Source organism: Cynocephalus volans, chromosome 1 (assembly GCF_027409185.1).
Source record: "Cynocephalus volans isolate mCynVol1 chromosome 1, mCynVol1.pri, whole genome shotgun sequence".
Taxonomy (NCBI): domain Eukaryota; kingdom Metazoa; phylum Chordata; class Mammalia; order Dermoptera; family Cynocephalidae; genus Cynocephalus; species Cynocephalus volans.
Genome location: NC_084460.1, coordinates 107,303,635 through 107,313,306, shown reverse-complemented (window position 1 = coordinate 107,313,306; position 9,672 = coordinate 107,303,635).

The window sequence follows — 9,672 nt, the reverse complement described above, 5'->3', positions numbered from 1 at the left end:
AAACAACAATTCTGTGAACAACAATATGTACTAATCGTTATTCTCATTTCACTGAAGAGGAAGCAGCTGTGTGCTGTAGTCATGAGCACCTGCTCAGGAGAGACAATAGCACATATTTCTTCCAGTTTCATGTTCCTTAAGTGACTTCACTTTGGCAGCTTGAAATTGGCCAGGGTGGTAATATTTACACCATGGAAATCAGCAAATACTATACAGATCAGCACCATCTTAGCCCCTGTGCCCCAAGAGCTGGTTTTTAAACCTTTTCCAGCATACCATGGAAATTTGGATTCAGACTAGTTAAGTGACTCTGCTGAGGTTGAATGGCGGGCTAAGAGGCTAAGTCCAGGCCTCCCAGCTCTGAGATCAGAGATCATTAGGGAAACTGATGGGGCCAGCACAGCAAGGACACAGGTAAGCAGGTCAGAGAAAAAAGACTACCTCCAGGCCTCATGTATTTATGCCTTGGATTTGAGGAACCTGACCTGAATCTCAGAGCCACAGCAGAGAGCACACCCACAATCTGAACACAGCAAGTCACTGAGTGACAAGTTTCTGGTACACCGCAAAGATTCCTGGAATACCGCAGACAGGAACTGTTAGAAAAAAAACAGTATTGCTTCAACACATGGGTCAGAATTGTGCTGGCAATGATCCCAGCAGGAGTATCCAAGTAACTAAATAGTCTTCAATAAAGAAAAGCATTCTGAAATGATCAATGTCCTTTCATCTGGATTACATAGAAACAAAAGCAGATCCAGTGTGAAAATTCTCAAAGGTGAAAAAATGACTATTACTCAAAGAGCCAAAAATGTTTAAAAGAGCCTGCCTGCTGCCTTCTCTGTTTTTCTTTTTAACTTTAAAAATAATATATATTTTATAAGATATCCTTATTGACTTTATATTAAAAAAATCACTAATTATGTTGTCAGAATCATGATTTTTACATAGTTTTTGGAATACTGACCCTACAGCATAGTCAGGTGTGTATTACAGAAGCAGAGCCACCTTGGGTGTTATGGGAATTAAAGACTTTGTTACAGCAATTAGAACTTTCACAAGTGTGGGATCCTCTGGGAAGGGATGGCTGCAGGAAGAGGTGGAAGAAGAGAGGACAAGTCACTTTCCAATCTCTTACAGCCCTGGCATGCGTGGACAAGTCAGATCTTACAGGGAAATGCAACTGCCAACACGGGACCACAGGGGAAGACAGGGAGAGGTCCACAGGAAGCCACAGCTACTGACTTGGTGAGTCTCCGCACCGTTGTTCAGTGGGGCCGTCAGTTGGGAAGACAAGCTGGACGCAGAGCAGAGGAGAGCAAGGACAAGCACCCACCTGGCACCACTGTGCCTGTCTATCACCCAGTGACTGCAACAACCTGCAGAGAGCGATGACTGTTGCTTCATTTGCAACTTCTGCCTCCCTCACAAGTTTCTCTTTGAACCAACTCTGCCCTGTTAGCATGCAGGGAAGAGGATTCTCAGAATCGTAGTTCCCAGACTGACCACATTGACGTTGCACAAACCACCAGACACAGGGATGAAAAATGAAACAAGCTTTCTTGAGTTATTTCAATGTTTAGATTGTATTTTAGTAGGTTTAGTTTGGAAAGCTGGGCTCCACTTAGCCAATAGCATCTGGAATTATTGCTAAAATTCCAAAAGCAACATGTAGACTTGGAAGCAAACCATGAGTTTGACTTATTGTATTTAAAATGAAATGGAATTGCATGTGATCAATTATCATTATCACAAAAAATACTACAAAATATATTTTCATCATATATCACTATCACATATATTGAGGTATTTACTATCTCTTAAATCAATTTGTGAGGCTATACACAATATGATACTTGTTAAGACTAGAATCATATTCATGCATGCTGTGTCTAGGTACACATATGAATTTAAGAGTGATATGTATCATTCAAGAACATAAACTCTTACTCTGCTGCCATGTTTCTCTGCCATTTTTAGGCCCATTTTCATCTTTTCTACACATCAGATATTCTTTTATTCTACTAATTCCTTTACTCGCAAGAGAGCTGTATTCAATACAACACCAATGCACCTCTACAGAATACTGTCACCTGTTTCTGACATTCCCTTGCTTTAAATCTGCAGGGTTAATATTGTGCTTTAGGGCTGGCTGGTTAGCTCATTTGGTTAGACTGTGGTGCTGAGAACACCAAAGTTCATGGTTCAATACTTGCACTGGCCAGCTGCCCCTCCCCCCCAAAAATTGTGCTGCAGACTATTTGACAAACCAAGATCGATTTATGAAAATTACGTTATTTCAGATCACTTGTATGTGTCAAGAACTGCAGTTGTTGGTTTTTTAGAAGTATAAGAAATATCTCAATGTGGAAAAATATTTTTAAGACTTAACCAACAGTCCACTTACTTTAAAAAATATTTACTATAAATCCAGGGCAGGCTTTTAAATGCCTTTTGGAATTGGTTTGAATGGGATTTAAACCACATAGACTCCATGAAGCAGGCAACGAGCACTTAGTAATTATTAACTGTTAAGAAAAGGGAAATAGAAAATTTTATTTTAGTTGTCCCTTAAGTACCAACACAACCAAACTTTACTGCAAAATTCCCAACATGAACGATTGCCTCTGGCCAGGCGTGTACATAGTCCCTATATCACTGTCAGTAACTATTTTCTGAATACTTCCATGTGCTGTAATTTTCCTTTTCTCTGTACCCCATCATAGAACCCAAATCATTTAGCTCAGTTTAGATAGCTGCGGCAAGGCTCAGTGCCAATCGTCTTTTAAAATATGTGTTAATCAGATAGCATTCAAGATCGTCCTTACAAAAATGTCACTAATTTGTTCAATTTAGATGCGCCCTCTTGAGTAGATGAGAAAGAGTGAGTTAGAGGCGGCTCCTCGGAACCTGCACAGAACCCCATATGCCCTGGGGAGTGTGGACTGTGGGTTTGATCTGCTGGTGGGGAGGGGAGAAGAAATGCCCAGAGACCCAATTCCAGGCAGTGGCACCAGGTGATTGTCACAGGGCCTGTCTGAGCTGTGCAGCATTGAGAGAAAACCTGTGTCAGCCTTGCCACCCCTGAATCCACCTCCCCCAGGTGAAGCCCACCCAAACCATAGCACAGCTCTACTGGACCAAGGAGTGGCCCAGCAAGCAGGGTCTGCCCCTCTGAGACAGTCCATGTCCCCATGTGGCCCCGACTGAGTGCTAGGTAGCACATAAGAGGAGATGATCAGTTACTGGGGCCCCTCCCCCGGGCAGAGGAAAAGAGAGTGAAACAAATGGGCTCTGGCATGGCCTGCAGGTGAGTGCCTTTGTGCTGTTAGTTCTTTCACCTGCCAGTTCTGGGTGCACCTAGTACGGCTTTGTCAACCTGCTGAGGCCTTGGAATCAAGGGAGGACGCCGAATGGTCCTCCCACAGAAGCAGTGGCAAGTGCTGCAGGAAAGCGGCCAGTGTGCCCTCAGTGTCACTTGTGGGCCTTAGTGGCATGTGGGGAGAAGTACACTGGGGCCATTGTACTACTGAGGGGCTTCCTGGGAGCAAAGTTGGAACACTTGGTGAAAGCGGAAGTGCTCAGCAAAACCTCAGTTCACCCAGTGTGCAAGGAGCAGGGAGAAGTCCAGAGGGGAGGCGGAAGCTCCACAGAGACCACACACCCTGTGGTGCCACCATGTGAACCAGCAGCCCAGCCCAGTGCACACAGAGCAGGGAGATGTTCAGAAGGGGAGGTGAAAGCTCGGCAAAGACCACACACCCTACAGTGCCACTGCGTGACCCAGTAGCCCAGGCGAGTGCATGCTGACCAGAGAGGTGGCTCCCCAGAGAGGCCCAAGACCTGAGGCAACCATGCACACAAGGCAATGGTGGCCAACTGAGCAGACACTGAGGTAGCCATACCAAATGGGCAACCCCAGCCACATCGTAGCCAGACAATAGTGTCAAACCTGTGGACTGTGAAACCCCTGCCACAATGACTAAACATCAAAGGAAAGATACCAGAAATATGAAAAATCAAGAAAGTATACCACCAAAGGGTAATAACGCTCAATCTCTAGATCCTATAGAACAAGAAGCCCTTGAAATGTCTGACAAGGAATTTCAAGTGATAATTGTAAGGAAACTGAATGAGATACAAAAAACTCAGCTAGACAACATGATGCAACGAGGAAAAGTATACAGTACATGAAAGAAGAAATGTACAAGAAAATCAATGCCCTGAAAAAGAATGTAGCAGAGCTTGCCGAGCTGAAGAATTCATTCAGCAAAATAAAAAACACAACAGAGAGTTTAACTAGCAGGCTTGCAGAAGTAGAAGAGAGAATTTCTGACCTTGAAGATGGGCTGTTTGAAATAACACAGGCAGACCAAAAAAAAAAAAAAAAAAAAAAAAAGAAAGAAAAAGAAAAGACAAGAAAAAAGAATTAAAAGCATTGAAGAAAATCTGAGAGAGATATCAGAAAACCTTAAGCGCTCAAATATCTGAGTCATGGGTGTTCCAGAAGGGGAGGAAAAAGGAGATTGCATTGAAAACATATTCAACAAAATAGTGGCAGAAAACTTCCCAGGTATAGGAAAAGTCACAGATCTTCAGATTCAGGAAGCTCAAAGATCCCCAAATGTATTCAATCCAAAAAGGTCTTCTCCAAGACATGTTATAGTCAAATTAGCAAAACTCAAAGACAAAGAGAGAATTTTAAAAGCTGCAAGAGGGAAGCATCAAATCACCTATAAGGGAGCCCCAATCAGACTAACATCAGACTTTTCATCACAAACCCTAAAAGCCAGAAAGGAATGGGATGATATATTCAAAATACTAAAAGACAGAGATTGTCAGCCAAGAATACTCTCCCTGGCAAGGTTATCCTCCTGAAAGGAAGGGCAAATAGTATATTTCTCAGAAAAACAAAAACTGCGGGAGTTCACCACCACAGAAGCACCCTTACAAGAAATTCTCAAGGGAGTACTGGGTTTGGTTCCTGAAAAATAACTACCACTGCCATAAAAACTCAAGAAAAATCAAAACCCACTAGTAAAATAAAAATGGCATTCATGAAGAGAAAACAAACAAACAAAAAGGCTATCTACAACCCAAGGAACCAACAAATACAGAAAACAAAAGTAAATCAGAAAGAAAGGAACAAAAGACACCTAAGACAACAAACAATAATCAATAAAATGCTAGGATTAAATCAACACTTTTCAATAACATCTCTTAATGTAAAAGGCTTAAATTCCCCAATCAAAAGACACAGACTAGCTGACTGGATTAAAAAGGAGGACCCAACTATATGCTGCCTTCAAGAGACCCACCTCACCCATAAAGACTCACATAGACTAAGAGTGAAAGGATGGAAAAAGATTTACCATGCAAACAGAAATGGAAAACGAGCTGGAGTAGCTATTCTTATATCTGATAAAATAGACTTTAAACTAAAAACCATAAAAAGAGATAATGAGGGCCACTACATAATGATAAAAGGATTCATCCATCAAGAAGATATAACAATCATGAATATATATGCACCCAATGTTGGAGCAGCCAGATTTATAAAACAAACTCTATTACACCTAAAGAAGGAAATAGACACTAAAACCATAATAGCAGGAGACCTGAACATCCCACTGTCAATATTGGACAGATCATCTAGGCAAAGAATCAGCAGAGAAACACAAGATCTAAACAACATACTAGACCAATTGGACTTGGCAGATATCTACAGAACATTCCATCCAACAACCTCAGAATATTCATTCTTCTCATCAGCACATGGATCATTCTCCAGGATAGATCACATATGAGGTCACAAATCAAGTCCCAGCAAATTCAAAAAAATTGGAATTATCCCATGTATTTTTTCAGACCACAATGGATTAAAATTAGAAATCAATAACAAATGAAATTCTGGAAACTATACAAACACATGGAAATTAAACAGCATTCTACTTAATGACATATTGGTCCAAGAAGAAATCAAACAGAAAATCAAAAAATTTATTGAAACTAATGAAAATAGTGATACATCATACCAAAACCTGTGGGATACTGCAAAAGCAGTACTAAGGGGGAAATTTATCTCATTAAATGCTTACTTCAGAGGAATGGAAAGATGGCAAGTGAACAACCTAACACTTCACCTTAAAGAACTAGAAAAACAAGAACAATCCAAACCCAAAGTTAGCAGACAGAAAGAAATCATTAAGATCAGAGCAGAACTTAATGAAATTGAAACCCAAAAAATAATACTAAAGATCAATGAATCAAAAAGTTGGTTTTTTGAAAAGATAAATAAGATTGACAAACAAATAGCATGGCTAACTAAAGAAAAAAGAGAGAAGATTCAAATAACAAAATTAGAAATGAAAAAGGTGATATTACAACTGATCCATATGAAATACAAGGAATCATTTGAGACTACTATAAACAACTATATGCCAACAAATTTGAAAATCTGGAGGAAATGGATAAATTTCTGGACACACACAAGCTCCCAAAACTGAGCCAAGAAGATGTAGAAAATCTGAACAGACCAATAACAATAAAGGAGATTGAAGCTGTTATCAGAAGGCTCCCAACAAAGAAAAGCCCAGGACCACATGGATTCACAGCAGAATTTTACCAAACATTCAAAGAAGAATTGACACTAATTCTTTACAAACTATTCCAAAAGATTGAAACAGACGCAAATCTCCCAAACTCATTCTATGAAGCAAACATCATCATGATACCAAAACCAGGTAAAGATACAACTAGAAAAGACAACTACAGGCCGATATCCTTGATGAATATAGATGCAAAAATCCTCAATAAAATACTAGCTAACAGAATACAGCAACACATATGTAAAATTATTCACCACGATCAAGTGGGATTCATCCCAGGGATGCAAGGTTGGTTCAGCATACGCAAATCAATAAATGTGATACACCATATTAATAAAATCAAAAACAAGGACCATATGGTCATCTCTATAGATGCTGAAAAAGCATTTGATAAAATTCAACATTCATTCATGACAAAGACTCTCTATAAGTTAGTTATAAATGGAAATTATCTTAACATAATTAAAGCCATATATGTTAAACCCACTGCCAATATCATCCTGAATGGGGAAAAGTTGAAAGCTTTTCTTTTAAGAAGAGGAACTAGACAAGGATGACCACTCTCACCACTCCTATTCAACATAGTGTTGGAAGTACTAGCCAGAGCAATCAGAGAAGAGAAGGAAATAAAGGGCATCCAGATTGGAAAAGATGAAGTCAAACTGTCCCTGCTTGCAGATGACATGATCCTATATATTGAACAGCCTAAAGTCTCTACAAAAAAACTTCTTGGATTTGATAAATGATATCAACAAAGTTGCAGGATACAAAATCAACACACAAAAATCAGTAGCATTTCTATTCTCTGATAGTGAACATATAGAAAGAGAAATCAAGAAAGCTTGCCCATTTACAGTAGCCACCAAAAAAATAAAATACCTAGGAATTGAGTTAACCAAGGATGTGAAAAATCTCTATGAAAACTACAAACCACTGCTGGGAGAAATTAGAGAGGATACAAGAAGATGGAAAGATATCCCATGCTCTTGGATTGGAAGAATCAACATAGTCAAAATCTGCATACTACCCAAAGTGATATACAAATTCAATGCAATCCCCATCAAAATTCCAATGACATTTTTCTCAGAAATGGAAAGAACTCTCCAGACGTTTATGTGGAATAACAAAAGACCACATGTAGCCAAAGCAATGCTGAGCAAAAAAAATAAAGCTGGAGGCTTAACACTACCTAACTTTAAACTATACTACAAAGGTATAATAACCAAAACAGTATGGTACTGGCATAAAAACAGACACACTGATCAATGGAATAGAATAGAGAATCCAGAAGTCTACCCACACACCTACAGCCATCTGATCTTTGACTAAAGCACAAAGCCTATACACTGGGGAAGAGACCGCCTCTTCAGCAAATGGTGCTGGGATAACTGGATATCAGTATGCAGGACAATGACACTAGACCCATACGTTTCACCATATACTAAAGTCAACTCAAGATGGATTAAATATACATCCTGAAACAATAAAACTTCTTAAAGAAATCATAGGAGAAACACTTCAGGAAGTACGAATGGACACAGACTTCATGAATATGACCCGAAATGCATGGGCAACCAAAGGAAAACAAAACAAATGGGATTATATCAAACTAAAAAGTTTCTGCACAGCAAAAGAAACAATCAACAGAGTTAAAAGACAGCCAACAGAGTGGGAGAAAATATTTGCAAAATATACATATGACAAAGGATTAATACCCAGAATATACAAGGAACTAAAAGAACTTTACAAGAAAAAAACAAGCAACCCAATTAAAAAATGGGCATAAGAGCTAAGTAGGCATTTCTCTAAGGAAGATATACGAATGGCCAACAGACATATGAAAAAATGCTCAACATCACTCAGCATTTGGGAAATGCAAATCAAAACCACACTGAGATACCATCTCACCCCAGTTAGGATGGCTAATATCCAACAGACTGTGAATGATAAGTGCTGGCGAGGTTGCGGAGAAAAAGGAACTCTCATACATTGTTGGTGGGACTGCAAAATGGTGCAGCCTCTATGGAAAATGGTGTGGAGGTTCCTCAAACAATTGCAGATAGATCTACCATATGACCCAGCTATCCCACTGTTGGGAATATACCCAGAGGAATGGAAATCATGAAGTCGAATGTATACCTGTTCCCCAATGTTTATTGCAGCACTCTTTACAATAGCCAAGAGTTGGAACCAGCCAAATGCCCATCATCAGATGAGTGGATACGGAAAATGTGGTACATCTACACAATGGAATACTACTCAGCTATAAAAAAGAATGAAATACTGCCATTTGCAACGACATGGATGGACCTAGAGAGAATTATACTAAGTGAAACAAGTCAGGCCGAAAGAGAAATATCACATGTTCTCACTTATTTGTGGGCGCTAAAAATAAATAAATAAATAGACAAAAAAACCGGGGGGGGGGAGGGTAAGAAGACACAACAACTACAATTCCTTGAAGTTGAAACAACAAGCGAACAGAAAGGAGATTATTGGGAGGGAGAGGGGAGACGGAGGAGGGAGGGAGGATTTGGTGATGGGCCACAATAATCAACCGCATTGTATATTGACAAAATTAAATTAAATTAAAAAACGAAAACAAAAAGAAAAACCTCGGTTCAGCCAGCGGTTACTGAGCGTTCCCTCTGGGCAAGGACTCACGGGGGCTCTTAGAGGGATCTGGAGACGAGCAGGACGTGGTCTCCAGCATCCAGGGGTCTGGAGACTCTCCAAACACAAGGCTACTTCAGAAAGGTCATGAAAAAATAGAATTAAAAAATAATAAGAATCTTGCCACGAACTTTTTGAAGTACGCTTGCAGATCATTACATGTGACAAAATGCTCCTGATTGTTTTTGACCTGCGGTAATAACAGGTCCACTAGTGAGAAGAGAGGATTGTGGCCTTCGGACATCCATGTCCCATCCATTCCCCGTTTTGCAAGCACGTATTTAGGTGTCCATGTTACATGTACAGGCTGAGCTGAAGACTGATGAGACACCTGAGTGAAGACATGCAAGTTCAGAGCTTGGAATCTGGGCTAGAAGTATAAGTAGGGATT